Here is a 19,609-nt window from a genome sequence, read left to right on the forward strand (position 1 = left end):
CATTGAGAGGTGGAACCTTTAAGAGGTGAGTAGGTCATGGAATGCTCTGCCCTAATACATGAATTAATGGCAAGGTTGTGAGTAATTATCATGATTAGTTATCATGAAAGTGGGTTCCTTAAAAAAGGATGAGTTTGGTTTGCCCCCTTCTCCCTCTCTCATCCATGTGATGCCTTCTACCACATTATGAAGCAGCAAAAAGGCAATCACAAGTTGCTGGCCCTTTGATCTTGGACTTCCGAGCCTCCAGAACTGTGAGACATAAATTTCTTTTTAAAATAAATTATCTAGGCTGGGAACAGTGGCTCATGGCTGTAATCTCCAGCACTTTGGGAGGCCGAGGCGGGTGGATCACTTGAGGTCAGGAATTCAAGAACAGCCTGGCCAACATGGTGAAACCCCATCGCTACTAAAAATACAAAAATTAGCCAAGTGTGGTGGTGCACACCTGTAATCCCAGCTTACTCAGGAGGCTGAGGCAGGAGAATTGCTTGAACCTGGGAGGCAGAGGCTGCAGTGAGCTGAGATCGTGCCACTGCACTTCAGCCTGGGTGACAGAGTGAGCTTCTGTCTCAAATAAAATAAAATAAAACAAAATAAAATAAAATAAATAAATTATCTAGTCTCTGGTATTCTGTTTTTTTATTTTGTTGTTTGTTTGTTTGTTTTTTCTTTTTTTTTTTAGACAGAGTTTCACTCTTGTTGCCCAGGCTGGAGTGCAATGGCACGATCTCGGCTCACTGCAACCTCCATCTCCCAGGTTCCAGTGATTCTCCTGCCTCAGCCTCTCGAGTAGCTGGGATTACAGGCGCATACCACCACACTCTGCTAATTTTTGTATTTTTAGTAGAGACAAGGTTTCATCATATTGGTCAGGCTAGTCTCGAACTCCTGACCTCAGGTGATCTGCCTGCCTCAGCCTCCCAAAATGTTGGGATTACAGGCATGAGCCACTGTGTCTGGCCTTCTGGTATTCTGTTATAGTGGCACAAAATGAACTAAGACAACGTTAAATGATCCGATTATATAAAAAGGTTGTTAAAGTGTATTAAAAAGCTAACAAACTACCTTTTTTTTAAATGACAAAGTGCACATTCAACACACAAGGATACAGGGAGCTTGTGAATAAGAGGACTAAAAAAGATTTACTGTGCAAACACTAACCAAAACCCACCTCTCTATATAAAAAGGCAAAATAGAGCTTATGACAGAGCCTTGCTTCTAAGTAACTCAAGGTTTAAAGAAGAATTGCAATTAAAAATTTGCACTTAATTACATAAAAGCTCTCCATATACTGTATATCAAATCTTGTTGGAAGCAGCTAAAGTTGTACTTTAGAGGATTTTTTCAGCCTTCAAACATATAAAGAAAGAACAAAGGCTGAAAGAGCAATTATCTATTCGAAGAAATTAGGAAAACAAAATATCCATTTGAAGAAATCAGAGAAAAAGTATATTACATTTAAAGAAAGTAGAATGAAAGACACGAGGATGACAAGAACAGAAATTAATGACATAGAAAACAAACAAAAATAAAAGGAATCGACCAAAGCAAAAGTTGCTTCTTTGCAAAAATTAATGAGATGATATACCTTTAGTAACAGTGTTCAAGGACAAAAACAAAGAGTGCACAAATAGCACTATCAAGAATGAAAGAGGACCATCACTATCAATCCCACAAATAATAATATGAAAAGTAGAGAACATACTGAACAACTCAACCCCCAAAACTGTGAAAGATAGTTAACTGAAAAAATACTAATTACAGAAACATACATAGTAGAAATAGTACTAAAGAAATTTAATCAGTAAGCAAAATTTTTTTCTACAAAAATTTTTGTACAAAGCTACCATGCCTTTCCTAGCAGGATCTATGTATTAGACCATTTTTGTGTTGCAATAAAGAAGTGTTCGAGAATGAGTAATTTATAATGAAAAAATATTTTGGTTTGGTGTGGTGGCTCACATCTGTGATCCTAGCAATTTGGAAGGCCAAGGCTAGAAAATCCCTTGTGCCCAGGAGTCGGAGACCAGCCTGTGCAACATAGGGAGACCCTGTCTCTAAAAATACATACATATATATAAACATAAATAAGAAAAGAGATTTAATTGACTCACAGTTCTGCAGCTGTACAGGAAGCTTGGTGCTGGCATCCTTTTCTAGTGATGGCCTCAAGATGCATACAACCATGGTAGAAGGCAAATGGGGACCTGGTGTATTACATGATGCATCTCCCCAGAAAAGGCTTGAGAGGCCCCCAGAATCCCTAGTTGAGTGAAGATCTTTCCTTGTATGAAGCCAGGCCATAAAGACTGAAGTGGTGCCTGTTTTTCAAAAGCACAAATCTCAGTAAAAAATAATAAGGCATATGAAGAAATAGAGAAAAATGGCCCAATCAAAGGAACAAAATAAATATCCAGGAACTGACCTTAAACAAAGAGATCAATTAACGACCTGAAAAAGAATTCAAAATAATTGTCTTAAAGAACTTCAGTGTGATACAAGAGTACACAGACAGACAACTAAAAACAAATCCAGAAAACAATGTATTAACAAAGTGACAATATGATCAAAGAGACAAAAACTAAGGAAAAAAAATATCCAGAGCCGAAGACTGCAATAATTGAATTATAAAATTCACTAGAAGGATTCAATAGACAACTTGATCAAGCAGAACAAAGAATCAGTGAAGGTGAAGACAGATAATTTGAGGTGATCAAGTCACAGGAACAGAAAGAATAAAGAATTAATAAAAGTGAAGAAAGCATAAGGGACTTATGAAAAATCATCAAGCCTATCAATGTACATGTTACAGGAGTTAAAAAGAAGAATGAGAGCAAAGGGCAGAGAGCTTATTTGAAGAAATAATGGCCCAAACTTCCAAATCTAAGGAAGAAAATGGACATCCAAATTCTGGAAGCTCAAAGGATGCTGACTAAGAAGAACCCAGAGATGCCCACACTGAGACATATTGTAATCAAACTATCAAGGATAGTTTGATGTATCAGAAGTCAAGGATAAAGAGGGAGTCTTGAAAACAGCAAGAGAAAAGCCACTTGTCATGTACAAGGGAGCTACTATAAGATTATCAGCTGATTTCTCAGCAGAAATATTATAGGTTAGAAAGGAGTGAAATGTTATATGCAAAGTACTGGAAGAAAAAAAACTTTTGTCAACCAAGAATATTATAACCAACAAAACTGTTCTTCAAAAATGAAGGAGAAGGCAGCCAAGTGGTTTCCCAAAACCACAACCCAGCTGCCACTAGCATCGTCACCACCCATAAAAGAACTGAGCTGAGTGGGGGTGCTGCCCAGAGTCCTGTGGGCAGAAGATTATAGCAGGAGCTGATGACCCTCATGATGTCTGGTGACAAAGGGATTTCTGCCTTCCTTGAATCAGACAAACTTTTCAAATGGGTAGGGACCATCCATGGAGCAGTTGGCACAGTATATGAAGACCTGAGGTATAAGCTCTTGCTAGAGTTCCCCAGTGGCTACCCTTACAATGAGCCTACATTGAAGTTCCTCATACCCTGCTACCACCCCAACATAGACACCCAGGGTAACATATGCCTGGATATTCGGAAGGACAAGTGGTCTGTACTGTATGGCATCAGGACCATTCTGGTCTCCATCCAGAGTCTGCTAGGAGAACCCAACATTGATAGCCCTTTGAACATGCATGCTGTTGAGTTCTGGAAAAAAGCTTCCCACAGCTTTTACCTGCAAGAAACCTACTCAAAGTAGGTTACCAGCCAGGACCCCTGACCCAGGCTGCCCAGACTGTCCTTTTTTTTTCTTTTGAAGTGGAGTCTTGCTCTGTTGCCCAGGCTGGAGTGCAGTGGTGAGATCTCAGCTCACTGCAACCTCCACCTCCCAGGTTCAAACGATTCTCATGCCTCAGCCTCCCGAGTAGCTGGGATTACAGGCACCTGCCACCACACCCAGCTAATTTTGGTATTTTTAGTAGAGACGAGGTTTCACTATGTTGGTCAGGCTGGTCACAAACTCCTGACCTCAGGTGATCTGTCCGCCTTGGCCTCCCAAAGTGCTAGGATTACAGGCATGAGCCACCACACCTGGTCTCCCTGCCTATCTTTGTGTCGTCTTTTTAAGTTTTCCTTCGATGGTCTGTCGTGTCTGTGATTTCTGTATAGGACGCTGTATCTTGAGCTGTGGTATTATTTTTGTTTTGTTTTTGTCTTTTAAATTAAGCCTTGACTGAGCCATTGTGATGTATATTAAATAAATACATTTTGATCATTAAAAAAAAAGGTGAAATAAAGACCTTCCCAGAAAAATAAAAGCTGAAGGTGTTTATCCACACTAAACCTACCTTACAAAAAAATGCTAAAGGGAGTTCTTCAAGTTGAAACAAAAGGACACTTGACAGCAACACAAGGGCATAAAAAATATAAAGCACTCAGTAAAGGGAGGTATATGGAAAAGTACAGAATCCTATAATATTCTAATGGTGGTACATAAATCACATCTAATTCTGGTATAAAATTTGAAAGATAAAAGTATCAATAGAACTATAACTATCAAACTATGTTAATGAACATAAAATATAAAAATATGCAATTTGTGAAATAAATAACATGAAGTAGGGGGGATGTAAAATGTTGTATGTAACTCATATTAAGTTTCTGTCAGTTTAAAATAAATGGCTATAATGATAAGGTATTATACTTAAGCCCCATGGTAGTCACAAAGGAAATATCTGTAGAAGATATACAGAAGAAAATGAGAAAGGAATCAAACATGTCACTAAAAAAAATTAACAAAACCTAATGAAAGGCAGCAAGAAAGGAAAAGGGACAAAATAACTGCAAGGTATACAAAAAACAATCAAGAAAATGGCAAAGTAAGTCCTTTCCTGTCAGTAATTATTATATATGTAAATCCAAAGAAATAGAGGGCTGGGCACAGTGGCTCACACCTGTATTCCCAACACTTTGGGAGGCCGAGGTGGGCGGATCACCTGAGGTCAGGAGTTCGAGACCAGCCTGGCCAACATGATGAAACCCCATCTCTACCAAAAATACAAAAAATTAGCAGGGCATGCTGGCGTGCACCTGTAATCCCAGCTACTCGGGAGGCTGAGGCAGGAGGATCGCTTGAACCTGGGAGGCAGAGGTTGCAATGAGCTGAGACCACACTGCTGCACTCCAGTCTGGGTGACAGAGCAAGACTCCATCTCAAAAACAAAAAACAAAAAACAATAAAAAAAAAGAAAGAAAAAAGAAATAGAGAGTGGTTCAACAGATTTTTCAGAACCTCAAGACCCACTCACCTTAGATACAAAGACACATATAGGCTGTGTATTAGTCCATTCTCACACTGTTATGAAGAAATACCCAAGACTGGGTAATTTATAAAGGAAAGAGTTTTAATTGACTCATAATTCTTCATTACTGGAGAGACCTCAGGAAACTTACAATCATGGTGAATGGCAAAGGAGAAGCAGGCACCTTCTTTCTAGGGTAGCGGGACGGAGTGAATGCAAGCAGGGGAAATGGTAGATGCTTATAAAACCATCAGATCTTGTAAGACTCACTCATTACCATGAGAATATGGGGGAAACCGTCCCCATGATCCAGTTAACCTCCACCTGATCCTGCCCTTGACATGTGGGGATTATTAATATTCAAGGTGAGATCTGGAGAATCGTAAGGAATGGCCCAAATAATTTTGTAAAAGAGAAACAAAACTGAAAGTCTCACACTTCCCAATTTCAAAATATATCGCTACTCTGACACTAATCAAAATAGTATGATACTGGCATAAAGACATATAGAGTAATAGAACATAAGAGAGATCCCAGAAATAAATCCTCACATATGTGATCAAATGATATTTGATGAGGGCAAGACCGTAACCAAAGCCTACTTTCTGGAATAGTACCAATGCCGGTGTGGAAGATCTGTGGGCCTTATCGATGAATATAAAGATTTCAGTGGCCGGGTGCAGTGGCTCACACCTGTAATCCTAGCAATTTGGGAGGCCAAGGTGGGCAGATCACCTGAGGTCAGGAGTTTGAGAGCAGCCTGGCCAACATGGTAAAACCCCATCTCTACTAAAAATACAAAAATTAGCCAGGCGTGTTAGTGCATGCCTGTAACCCCAGCTACTTGGGAGGCTGAGGCAGGAGAATCGCTTGAATCCAGGAGTCGGAGGTTGCAGTGAGCTGAGATCGTGCCACTGCACTCCAGCCTGGCCAACAAGAGTGAAACTCCATCTCAAAAAAAAAAAAAAAAAAACCCTAAATGCCTTTAACAGCACCCAAGTCACCTCTTGAATGCTTTCCTGCTTAGAAATTTCTTCCGCAAGATACCCTAAATTATTTTTCTCAAGTTCAAAGCTCCACAAATCTCTAGGGCAGGAGCAAAATGCCTCCAGCCTCTTTGCTAAAACGTAACAAGAGTCACCTTTACTCTAGTTCCTAACAAGTTTCTCATCTCCATCTGAGACCACCTCAGCCTGGACTTTATTGTCCGTATCATTATCAGCATTTTGGGCAAAGCCATTCAACAAGTCTCTGGGAAGTTCCACACTCTCCCACATTTTTCTGTCTTCTTCTGAGCCCTCCAAACTGTTCCAACCACTGCCTGTTACCCAGTTCCAAAGGAAAAGTGTAAAATTATAAAATTTGATTCTTAACCTATATCATCTATAAAAATTAACTTAAAAAAGATAATAGAGCTAAATATAAGACCTGAAACTTTAAAACTCCTAGAAGAAAATACAGAGGGAAAGCCTCCTGACATTGGACTTTGCAATAATTTCCTGGATATGATACAAAAAACACAGGTAATAAAAGCAAAAATAGACAAATGGGACTATATCAAACTTACAACCCTGTGCATCAAATAAAACAATCGAGAAAGTAAAATGCAACCTACAGAATGGAAGAAATATTTGCAAACCATTTGATTGGTAAGGACTTAATATCTAGAATATATAAAGAGCACTTACAGCTCAACAACAATAAAAACATATAACCTGATTTAAAAATGGACAGAGGACTTGAGCAGACATTTCTCCAAAGAAAATATATGTGATGGTTGATTTTATGTGTCACCTTGACTAGAGGTGACACATAAAATTGCCTCCCAGGTTCAAGCGATTCTCCTGCCTCAGCTTCCCGAGTAGTTGGAATTACAGGCATGTGCCACCATGCCTGGCTAATTTTTTTTATTTTTAGTAGAGATGGGTTTTTACCGTGTTAGCCAGGATGGTCTCTATCTCCTGACCTTGTGATCTGCCCGCCTCGGCCTCCCAAAGTGCTGGGATTACAGGCGTGAGCCACCACACCTGGCCTGGCCAAATCTTAAAAGCATAATCTTGAGAGAAAGAAGCCAGGTCTCGAACAATGCATACACTGCACGATTCAATTTCTATACCCTGCGAAGGCTTGCGGATGCGCCCTTACCATTTAGGGACACTTGCTTATGTGGTCAACTATAAAGCAACTGAAGGAAGGAAGTGTTGACTGGGAATGCCAGGTGGCAGAGATCTGGGGAAGGCCACGGGGATGGAGGAGGTGTGATCCAGATGGATGCAAGTGGTGGTTACACAGGTGTTTGCTTTACGATAACTTGCTAAGTTGAACATTTGCATTTTAAACATTTTTCTGGATGTATGTTATATCTCACAATAAGGAGGAAGACTAGAGAGAAAGGAAGAGAGAAATCAGAGCACTTATAAAAACCTTTCATGGCCGGGCGCGGTGGCTCAAGCCTGTAATCCCAGCACTTTGGGAGGCCGAGGCGGGTGGATCACGAGGTCCGGAGATCGAGACCATCCTGGCTAACATGGTGAAACCCCGTCTCTACTAAAAATACAAAAAACTAGCCGGGCGTGGTGGCGGGCGCCTGTAGTCCCAGCTACTCGGAGGCTGAGGCAGGAGAATGGCGTGAACCCGGAAGGCGGAGCTTGCAGTGAGCCGAGATCGCGCCACTGCACTCCAGCCTGGGCGACACAGCGAGACTCCGTCTCAAAAAAAAAAAAAAAAAAAAAAAAAAAAAAAAAAAAAAAAAAAAGAAAACCTTTCATGTCGTTTTGCTGAAAAAGGAAGGTTGCTGGAAGGGGAAGTGAAGTTGAGATTTTTTTTCCTGGTTTTTTTTTTTTTTTCTATTTAATGCCATCTCCCCCTGCCCCTTACGTCCTTGTCACCAAGCTCTTATCAGGAGCTCTTGCACTGGAAAGGGAGTTTCTTCCTGACCACCTCCCTCGGCTCCCTGTTTTCCTATCCAGACATGGCCTCTGCCCTCCATGGAAGGCTCCATACCAGCCAACTGGACCACACCTTCTCCTCTACCTGGTCATTTTCTTTCTCTGTCTTCCTCTCTCCCTCTATTCCTCCCTCCCTTCCTCTCTCCCTCCCTCCCTTCTTCTCTTCCTCCCTTCCTTCCTCCTTTCCTTTTCTTGTTTCCTCCCTTTTCTTGCTTTCTTTCTTGTTCTCTTTCTCTTTCTTTCCGCCCTTTTTTTTTTTTTTTAATTTAAATAAGGTCTTACTCTGTTGCCCAGGCTGGAGTGCAGTGGTGTGATCACTGCTCACTGGAGCCTCAATCTCCTGGGCTCAAGATATCCTCCTGTCTCAACTTCCTGAGTAGCTGGGACTATAGGCATGCACCACCACACCCAGCTAACTTTTAATTTTTTTTGTAGTGATGGGGTCTTGCTTTGTTGCCCAGGCTAGTCTTGAACTACTGGGCTCAAGTGATCCTCTTGCCTCAGCCTCCCAAAGTGCTGGTATTACAGGCATGAGCCACTGCACCTGACCTGGTCATTTCCATTGAAAGTTGGATATTGTAGGCCGGGCGAGGTGGCTCAAGCTTGTAATCCCAGCACTTTGGGAGGCCGAGACAGGTGGATCATGAGGTCAGGAGATCAAGACCATCCTGGCTAACACGGTGAAACTCCGTCTCTACTAAAAAATACAAAAAGCTAGTTGGGCGAGGTGGCAGGTGCCTGTAGTCCCAGCTACTCGGGAGGCTGAAGCAGGAGGATGGCGTAAACCCAGGAGGCGGAACTTGCAGTGAGCTGAGATCTGGCCACTGCACTCCAGCCTGGGCGACAGAGCAAGACTTCGTCTCAAAAAAAAAAAAAAAAAAAAAAAAAAAGAAAGTTGGATATTGTGAATTTTGCCATGTTGGATGCTGGATATTTTTGTATTCTTTTAAATAATCTTAGGCTGGGTGCAGTGGCTCATGCCTGTAATCCCAACACTTTGGGAGGCCGAGGCGAGCGGATCACTTGAGGCCAGGAGTTCAAGACCAGCCTGGTCAACATGGTGAAACCTCATCTCTACTAGAAATACAAAAATTAGCTGGCATGGTGCCACATGCCTGTGATTCCAGTGCCACATGCCTGTGATTCCAGCGCCCACTGCACTCCAGCCTGGGCGACAGAGTGAGACTCCGCCTCAAAACAAAGCAGAGAAATAAACACTTAAATAACCTTATGTTTTTTTTTCTGAGATGTAGTGAAGCTACTGAGAAACTGTTTGATCTTGCTGGGTCTCGCTTTTATGATGTGTTAGATGGGTGTGGAGCAGTGCTTAGTCCAGGGCTGAGTTTAGGCTACCCACTGAGTACTGGAGCCAGTGGCCAGTGAATCAGGAGTTGTGCGTTCTGGCTGGTGGGAGCCTCCTGGGAGCCCCAGCTGCTGTTCTTTACTTCCATATGGTGGCTTTTCCCTGGCCGCAGGCAGCTTCTTCACACGCATGAGGTGAATAATGGAGGAGACTCTTTGAAGATGTCCAGGGCTCTGTTTTGCCAGCTCTCTCCTTTTAGGTCCTCTGTCCTGCAAACTCTAGCCACCTTGATCTCCCTGGACTGTCAGCTCTGTTCCCTTTGCCTAGGGAGTCCACTCTCTTCCACCAGGGTCCCCCCTTCCCCAGTCCCTGTCTACTCTGCAGCCTGTACATGCGATCAGGGCAGTGAGCCAGGGCCGTCAAAGGCCTCACCTGTTTCCTACCTCCCGTTCTACTGAAGGCTATGGGCTAGGATGCCCGTCCAGCCCGTGGGCTCAGACTACAGCACCTTTGTGGGCCCCAGGGAATGTCGTCTCAAAGATACCCCCGCCCTGAGAGCCCAGCCCTGTGAGGTCTCCCTGATCCCTTGGTCTGGAAGCAGTGGTGCCCCTGTGTGGGCTGACACTGACTGGCCACTCAGGCTCCGTGCAAGGGACGTCAGTCTCACGCCAGTCCCTGGCAGCTGAGGCCACAGCTGCCCCACAGCCGCTCTTGCCCCTCCTGCAAAAGGAGTAGTTTGCCCAGCTCAGGGTCTTAGCTGCCCTCACCATGCGAAGAATCTTCTGGCCCCAGACCACCAGGAGACACATTTCTTTTTTGAGCACCTGCCAGATGTAGGAAATCTTTTGTAGAACTAAGAGAAGATGCAGAGAGAACAGCCAAGTCCTACCCCAGAGAGATTCCCAGCTGGTGGAGGGTCAGAGGCCTGCCATCATTGTCACTGGCGGTGTGATCATTCACACAGCACAACACTGGTGCCAGGCTCGTTGCTTTGCCTGCACACAGCTGGACATACGGCTGCCCACACAGTCAAATGCAGGGTCAGCAATGGCAGGGGACAGAGACTTGCCAGGAGAGCCAGGAAGGTGCACAGAGGAGGTGCCATGGAGCTGGCTCAGGGGATGGGCAGGCCTTGTATAGACGACTGGGAAGAAGGGCCGGGAACCAACAGCACCCCCCAACGGAGGTTCAAATTGGGTACTTGCCCCCAGTTGAGCCAGAGTGGGGATGTGGGAAGGCTTGGAAAGCAGGAGAGGCTGTGGATGGAGGTGCGAGAGGCTTGGAACTGGGTCTTTGCTATCTCAGGGGCGTGGAAGGGACTTTTGAGTTTGAGAATGACGTGTCGGGAGCTCCCTGGTTCCACAGGGCTGGACCTGCTGGGGCCTGAAGCAGGTTAAGAGCAGAAATCAAGAACAGGTTTGTGAGTCAGTAGCTGGAAACATACCGGAAAGCAGGCTTCTTGAGCCCCCCTCCTTCCTCAGCCCTGTGGACCCGGCAGCGGCCCACACCTCCCTGCCCCGGCGGCAGCCCCCACCAACGCTGGCCCACAGCAGCTTTCGCTTAACCGGCCTGACTCCAACCCCAAGGCCATGGAGCAGCACGCTGGGCGCCTTCCTGCATGGGCGTGCACCCTTACTGCTGTGTCTAGACTGCAGACACAAGTGCTGGCGGGGGCCGGGGACCGGCCAAAACTAGGGCTGAAATCATGTTCAAAACCACAGTCAGGGCGGACTTGTCAGAAAATATTCCTTTCCTTGAGCCGTCGCAGCTCAGCCTCCTTGAATGACCCCAGCCACTTCCTTCCTGTGTGTATCTTACGCACGCTAAGGAACGGGGCGGGTGCAACATGTGTGTTTTTACTTCTTTTAAGTTTTGTCTATGTTTTGTCCTTTCAACGTGTTGTAGCCTGTGGGGGTGGGGCTGCTTCCGAGGGGCCTTTGTCACTGTAAGGGACACTGGGGACAGCTCGGGCTTTCCCTGCAAGCTGAAAACCTTTGGTTGTGAGAATGACTAGGAGGAGGGTCTCTCTGGGGTCATGCTTAGGACCCTTCACAGGTGGCGTGTTTAATCTCAAAATGGCCTCAAGAGGCTCTCGATCTTTTACAAGTAACAGACAAGGAAGGTGATCGGGGAGGCTGGAGAGCTTGTCAAGGTCATGGACCCATGGCTTTCTGTCCCCCAGGTCCAAGCTCTTTCCTGGACATCTGCAGGCAATGTCGACACGCCCTCCAGTGTCTGCGGCGGGCAAAGGATGTGTCTCCACCCCCAGACCTTCCGATCCCGCGCTAAAAGTGTCCCTCAGCCTGTTTCCTGAGAAGCCCAGGGACTTTTGGCTTGCTACTTTTTCTTTCTCTTGAAGTAAACAGAATAAAAGAGAGTTGCTCAGACGTCTTTGGCTGTGACCCACAGGAGATGATGCAATCTCCATGACACCCCCACATGCATGTGTATGCACAGGCGTGTACAGATATCTAAAACCGGCACCAACTTCACAAAAACACTCACCCTTATGCGAGACACATTCACCCTACACTCATCCGCCATCTCTACAGAAAATTAAAGTATACATTCATAGCTGCTGTATGCATGCGTGTACAGATGTATGTACATTTATTCATGTATGTGTGTAACTGATACTGTGTTCATGAAACACTCACCCTACATGTGATACACTCCTATTTTCTAGGAATCGCCGCCCACTGAGCTTATGTCCAAACTTTAGTAGATCATGGTCTAAGTCTGGCAAACACTGAGCAGGGAGGAGTCATGCCTGCGGGCCCCAGGAGTTCCTGGATTTAGGTCCTGATCACTCTGCTCCACCCAGTGGAGCAGGCACATGCACACCGCCCATAAGGAAAAAGGGAAGGAAGGAAAGGAGGGCGGGAAAAAAGGAGGGAGGGAGGAGGAGGAGAAGGAGGGAGGGAGGGAGTACCTCCACCATCATAGGCAGGACCTGTGACAGCTGAACAGGGCCAGGCAGCTAAGCACCACTCTGGGACTCTGGGGTTTCTTAGGGGATGACGTGTTTCTGGGGTCCAGGTAAGAGGAGCTCAGGGTGACGCCTCCAAGGATGTGAGTCCATGTGGCAGCCGGGCCCCTTGGAGCCCCTCTGTGTCCTCGTATCCTCTAAACGCAGATGATGGTGAGAACCCATGCCCAGCCCACACTCGGCCCATCTCTGGGAGAGTGTGGTTACCACAGCACTTGGTGTGGTGGGAGGTGCACAGGGTGGAGGTGCTTTGCATTCACGTGAGACTTCTGGCTCTCAGCTCATCCCATCCCCAGGGCCTGGCATGAGTGGGGCGAGGGTGGGTGGGAGGGCGCAGGAGGTGGGAATGCCATGTACTGCGCACTGCTCACTTCCCCCATTCGCTCGCCCTGGTTGGGGTCCCAGACCAGGAAGCTCTGTTCACAGAGGTGTGGCCTGGGGCTGCTGCACTGCCCAGCAGGTTGTGGGGCCCCTTTACTCCACGCTGTGTGACAATGTTACCTTTCTGGAAAGAACTCGACCAGCCCCCTTTTGCTAGACATTACCGCAGACAGTAGAGAGAACTAAATATCCAGCCAACCCTCCTCCTGGAGCTCAGGCCACCAGGCTTCAGGGACTCGCTGCCATCCTCACAGGCTCAGATCCCTGCTGCAGAGTCAGCTAGGTAACCCCTGGAGGTGGGGTGTTCGAAGCGCAGGCTGCCCCCCGGACGCGTGGAACACCAGCCCTGACTGCCAGGATGATCTGAGGTGGACTGACCTTCCCCTGGGCACTTTCATGCAGTGTGGGCATGGGCATGACAAGTGGCCACTTATCATCCTTCCCTGCGAAGACTGGGCCAGGCTAGAGATGGACCCCAGCAGTTTCATACCCACCAAGGCCACTGGGAGCTTCCACGTAGTCACTGCCAGGAGTGGCTGCTGGCTGGGGAGAGGATCCTGGAATGCCAGTCATCGGAGGCCCTCACAGGTGACTGGGAATGTGGAGCAGCAGCAGGGTGCCTCTTCTCTGCCATGTCTTATGTTGGGGTTTGCTCTGGTTCCCCTCGCAGCCACTTATAGCTCCCCCAGTGACGATGCGGCACTGCCGGCCCGAGGTCTGCCTCACGGCCTAAATATCTGTGGGGTGGCATGCAGGGAGGGGTGCACCCCAGAAAGCAGTCCTGGGATCTCCCTTTCTACCTTAGCCTTTCTTCCCATTGGGGGCTTCCTCCCATGAGTGTTGTCAGGTCTTAGCAAATAAAAATATAGGATACCCAGTTACATTTGAATTTCAAATAAAGATTTGAATAAGAGTTTAGTATAAGCACATCCCAAATGTTGCATGGGTGTTCCGCATTTTTTCTGGCAGCTGTACCTGCTAGACCTTGGGTTATGTGGTTGGGTCTTTGGACGTGACATCTGCACGGGCTGGGGGCTGAGGCTGCTGGCCGGGGTGAGCCAGGGCGGGCCGCCAGGCTGCAGAGCCTGCATGCAGAGAATGGATGTGAGGAGAAGGGGCCGGAGGAACCAGGCCCTGCAGGTGCAGAAGAGAGAAGCTGCACACGCTCCCAAGGACCTGAGAGCCCTCACGTGGGTGGGCCGTGGTCTCCTGTGGCCTGCTAGGAAATCCCCCTCCATCTGAATTCACTTGAGAAGGTCTCTGTTTCCCAAACCCTGTCCCCCACTGCACCCAACCCTGCAGTGAGTCACGAGGAGCTCTCCTGTAAGGGGCAGAGGAGGCTCACTCAGTGACCTCTGTGCCACCCCACATCAGAGGAGATGGGGCTCTCTAGCGGTCCTAGGAGCACCTCATTTCTGTCACATCCCCACCCCTGGGCTCACAGGACATGAGCTTGAAGGGAAGTGGGAAGACTGGGCATGAGAGGGAAGGGCCAGGATAGACACACCCCCAGTAGAAGGGCCTGTGTCTTCCTCCTCCCACACAGAGGCCGGGTAACTTGCTTTTTTTTACTAACACGTTGACCTTAGGGGAAACGGGGGCCTCACCAAAGGAGGGCTACTAGTGGGTCAGCCTAGCTTAGGAGAATTCTGTGTTGGGCTTTGCAGCCAGAGAACGATTAGTAATTGGAATTTTTAATGTATAACTGAGGATATGGCTCAAGCTAGGTGAAACAGAAAGAGGACATGTATCGGCTGTGTAGTGGGTGGTAGCTTCAGGCACAGTTGGTTCTAGGAGCTCAAGTTGGATCTGTGTTCTCTCTCTCTTTCTCTGTCTCCACAATTCTATTCTGTTTCCCTGCTTTTTAGGCTTCATCCTCAGACCAGCTCTCCCAGCAGCAAGCTGATCATCAACAACTCCAAGGTCAGAGAAGCTAGAGCTCCCAGAGCAGAGAGCTCAAGAAAGTCCCCATGGTCTTTCTGACTCCTCCCCCTTGGGTCATGTGCCCAGCCCTTTGGCTGGAGAGGCAGAGCTGGGGCCAACCCTGCGTCACGTCTTCGCTCTTGTACAGGTAGGAGGTCCATGTACCCACAGGGAATGGGAGTGGCCTCTGCAGGTCACTCCCATGCCGAATTCTCTGCCTGCCTCCCGACTGTGTGTCTTCCTAAGTGGGGCCTCACTGGGCGCAGGGGTGGTTTGTCTGAGTGCGGCTTCAGCTAATCTTAAGTGCTTCACAAGAGACCTCTTCTCCATAGCACTCTGCGAGCACCCATTGTTGTGACTTCTAACAGGCCAATCAGAAGGCCATGTAATTACAGATGGTTTCCAGCTTATGATGGTTCCACTTATAATGTTTCTGATTTTATAATGGTGAGAAAGCAATATGTATTCAGTAGGAAGCGGTAACATACTCTGTCTCGATGCTGGACACCAGTCATGTGATCACGATGGTAAACACGATGGTAAATCACGACGGTGCTGCCAGACAATTTGCCCAGCTATAGGCTAAATGAGTGTTCTGAGCATGTGTAAGGTAGGCTGGGCTATGATGCTCAGTAGATTAGGTGTATTACACGCATTTTCACCTTATGAGATCTTCAACCTACAATGGGTTCATTGGGATGTGACCTCATAGTAAGTCCAGGAGAACTTCTATGCAGCTGACAGGTGACAGAGTGTAGCCCCAGGCAGCAAGCCAGCCTCCTGTCAAAGCAGGGCATAGGTAGAACCAGTCCACAGGCTCCTGCCCCCTTTGCTGATGGAGACTTTCAGCACCGACCCCATCTGGCTCTCCTCCTTCCAGGGCCCTGGGAGATGACACTCCTGAATCCCTCGCAGGGAGCGGGATCACGTCTTGGGTGAAGGCTGTGTCACCTCCAGGGGGAGGCATTTACCTGCTCATCTGACTCTCCAGGTCCTCTCATTCTTCCCACCCACAGTGACCACGGAGGAGGTCGTGGGTGGAGACTGAGCCACTGCCTGTCACCAGGTCAACTGCTCCCCTGAGAGTTGTCCAGCTCTGAAGTGCACTTTGTGTGAGGGGAAACGCACCTTTGCTGTGCTCCGCTTGAGGTTTGGTGCCGTTTGGTGCCGCAGCACATGTTGGCCTCTCCTGACACCTCAGCAGTCGCTGGGCAATCTGAGGCCCCATCAGCCCCAGGATATCTTTCCTGCTCCTTCTCTCAGTCTCTTGGGATCTGCAGCCTGCCTCCCTTCTCTATCAGATATTTCTGGGCTGGCTGATTGAAATACTAGTATGAGCTAGTATCTTTTTTTAAAATTTAAATTGACAAAATTGTATATATGTATGGTATACAACATGATGTGTGATATACAGTACGTATACATTGTGGGTGTCTAAATCAAGCTAACATATCCATTACCTCACCTACATTTTTGGTGGTAAGAATACTTAAAATGTACTCTCGGCAATTTTCAAGTCTATAATACGTTGTTAGTAACTATAGTCACCAAACTGTACAATAGAATTCCTGAATTTATTCCTCTTCTTTAACTGAAATTTTGTATCTTTTTTTTTTTTTTTTTTAGTAACTATAGTCACCAAACTGTACAATAGAATTCCTGAATTTATTCCTCTTCTTTAACTGAAATTTTGTATCTTTTTTTTTTTTTTTTGAGATGGAGTCTCGCTCTGTTGCCCAGGCTGGAGTGCAATGGCGATCTCGGCTCATGGCAACCTCCACCTCCCGGGTCCAAGCCATTCTCCTGCCTCAGCCTCCCAAGTAGCGGGGATTACAGGCGTGTGCCACCACGCCTGGCTAAGTTTGTAGTTTTAGTAGAGACGGGATTTCTCCATGTTGGTCAGGCTGGTCTCGAACTCCCGACCTCAGGTGATCTGCCTGCCTCGGCCTCCCAAAATGTTGGGATTACAGGCATGAGTCACCGAGCCTGGCCGAAATTTCGTATCCTTTGACCAACATGTGGAACCCCTTCACCCTCTCCCTCTACCAGCTAAGTTCTTCGTGGCTGATGTGGGTTAATCGTGTTATGCCATTGGTTAGCCTTATTTCCCACCAAACCTTCTTTTAGGCTTAACCTAATCCCTTGAGCTTCCTCCAGGGTCCTCCCCTGGGCCTGCGCTGTCCTGCTCCCTGCGTGGGCCTTGCTCTTGGGTGCACAGGTGCACTATGGCCATCCTTCAAGGCAGGATCAAATTCCTGCTCGTGGACTTTCCCAGCGTCCAGACCCGGAGCCTGGGCTCTGGCAGCAGGCTCCTCTCTTGCAGGTCTCTTGGAATCGCCTCACGCTTGCCGGCCTGGCTATGGACTCGGGGCTCCTGGAGGGCAGGTCCGGGATCCAGCCCTACCCCCACGCTTGTGGATTCTTACCCACACGCAGGTCCCGCGTTGGCGGAACTGTGGAAGCTTCAGGCCACCCACCCGAGTCACGCGGACTAGGATGCCCCGCCCCAATCTTTGGTTGGGGATGGGAGGGTAGGGGGAAGGGCCCGAGTGCCGGGGGCCGCTGCGCAGTCGCCGCTCCTGCCGCCGATGTGGGTGGCCGCCGGGCGGGCAGCGGGAGAGGGTGGCCCGCGCTGACCCGCCGGCCCTTCGCTCTCCGGGCACCGCCCCAGCCGAGCCAGCGGAAAGCGCGAATCAGAGTCGCGCGGCTTCGAGGTCAGGGTGACCCGCGAGTACGGGCGGCGCCTGCAGACCCACCCCGGAGACGCCTGGTGCCCGCGCCCAGGTCCCTGTCCACGCGGCCTCCGCGCCGCGCCACACCGCCTCCCGCAACACACCCGTCCTCAGCTGCTGCAGAACCTAGATTTAAATCGGGAAACTGGCTGGATACCAGGTTGCAAAGAAAGTCCTTTCATTAAAAAGGAGGCACACGAATGAAAGGAAAAGCAAAGGACATTAGTGTGGGAGAGTTGGCCCCAGAAAGCCCTTAATGTCTTTTATTTTTTGAGACGGAGTCTTACTCTGTCTCCCAGGCTGGAAGTGCAGTGGTGCGATCTCGGCTCACTGCAATCTCCACCTCCCGGGTTCAAGTAATTCTCCGCCTCAACCTCCCGCCACCATGCCCGGCTAATTTTTGTATTTTTAGTAGAGACGGAGTTTCACCATCTTGGCCAGGTCACTCCTGATCGTGTAACAGCCGCCTCCGCCTCCCAAAGTGTTGGGATTACAGGCGTGAGCCACCGCGCCCCGTCCTTTATTTTCATTATTCTTTTGAGACAGGGTCTTGCTCTGGAGGAGTGAAGTGTCGTGATCTCGGCTCCCTGCAGCCTCGGAACTCCCGGGCTCAAGTGAGCCTCCTTCCTCAGTCTCCTGGGTAGTTGGGACCACAGGCGCGCACCACCGCAACAGGCTTTTTGTTTGTTTGTTTGTTTTTGTAGAGAGGGGTCTCACTATGTTGCCCAGGCTGGCCTTGAACTCCTGGGCTCAAGCTATCCTCCTGCCTCACCTCCCAAAGTGCTGGGATTACAGGCGTGAGCCACGCCCCCGGCCCCTCTTGATGATATGTTGACATGGCTACGGGGACAGGATAGCTAATTCACATGAATGCCACCGGCTAAATACGTCCTTGCCAGTACTGGGAGACGGCCTGCTGCTGGCAGTGGTGAGGGTGATGATGGTAGCCACTGTTTCTATCTTGAGAGCCTAGTGTGTCCAGGGACTTTGCTGAGCGGTTTGCATACATGGTCTGTATCCTGACCACGAGGATATATCCATTCTTACCCCAACAACAACCTTTTACATTGACGTATAACACATACCAGTCTAAGGCACGATCTCTCGGCCTCTGACTTCACACTTGCTTTTCCTTAATTTCTTCCTTGATGCAGTTTCCCAGTCAGTCACTACGGCTGTGTGCCAAGCCACCTGGAAACTTAGTGGCTTGACAGTGACAACATTTATTTTACTCCTGAATCTGCAAATTGGGTGGGGTTGGCTGGCGGAACGGTTTTGAAGACCCTGCTCTGAGGTGTTTCTCCGTGACAAAAACCAGTCTCTGCCTGGGCTGTGAGGCTTGGCCCGGGACATGGAGGAAGCTGACTGCCAGGACGCAGAGAGCAGCATCGTGTTTGATAATTCTGCACCCTAATGCTGGAGGGGGTGCGGTTCAGGAGTCTGAGCGCGGTTCAGGAGCATTTATTCCTGAAAAGAATAAATGACCCCATCCAAGTCATGCAAAATTACAAAGCAGTTACATTAGGTAGGAAGAGGGCAGACTTGGGTACCAGTTGGTACCATAGGCTTCTTCTCTATGACGGTCTGATTTACTCTCATCCAGCAGATGGAGGGAGACAGGGAGTTCAGAGAGGCTCAGCTGAAGTCAGCAGCTGGGCTGGGATCCTAGTCTCCCCACCCAGTGCCTGCAGGGGGACCAGTCTCTTCTCAGAACAGCCCTTAGTGTTATTTATCAAGACTAGATATTTTTTTCTCATGTAATTCAGTTACAACTTTTGTTTTTGTCCTGACGTGTGTGTCTTTTAAAGCACATTCCTCGCATCTGACTTCTGTTTTTCTGACTTCATCTGTTTACTACTCATCACATGGCTCTTCATTTCTTCTTGCTTAGTAATAAAAACAGGCCGTGGCCACATCCCGTAAGTTTTGCTGGGCAATTTTCTCATCATTCCCGTCTTATGTAAATGCAGTTTTGTTTTTCTCGGTGAGCTGATGTTTCTTTAGGACAGTGATTTTATTTTTAAGTTTCAAGGGGTTAGAT

General features: G+C 47.9%; 1 pseudogene; it reads left to right on the forward strand.

Annotated features, from left to right (window-relative positions):
- Positions 1-888: 888 nt before the first annotated feature.
- On the forward strand, positions 889-3,823 carry LOC105497524 (ubiquitin-conjugating enzyme E2 C pseudogene; annotated as a pseudogene).
- The last annotated feature ends 15,786 nt before the right edge of the window (positions 3,824-19,609 follow it).

Source organism: Macaca nemestrina, chromosome 7 (genome assembly GCF_043159975.1).
Source record: "Macaca nemestrina isolate mMacNem1 chromosome 7, mMacNem.hap1, whole genome shotgun sequence".
NCBI lineage: Eukaryota > Metazoa > Chordata > Mammalia > Primates > Cercopithecidae > Macaca > Macaca nemestrina.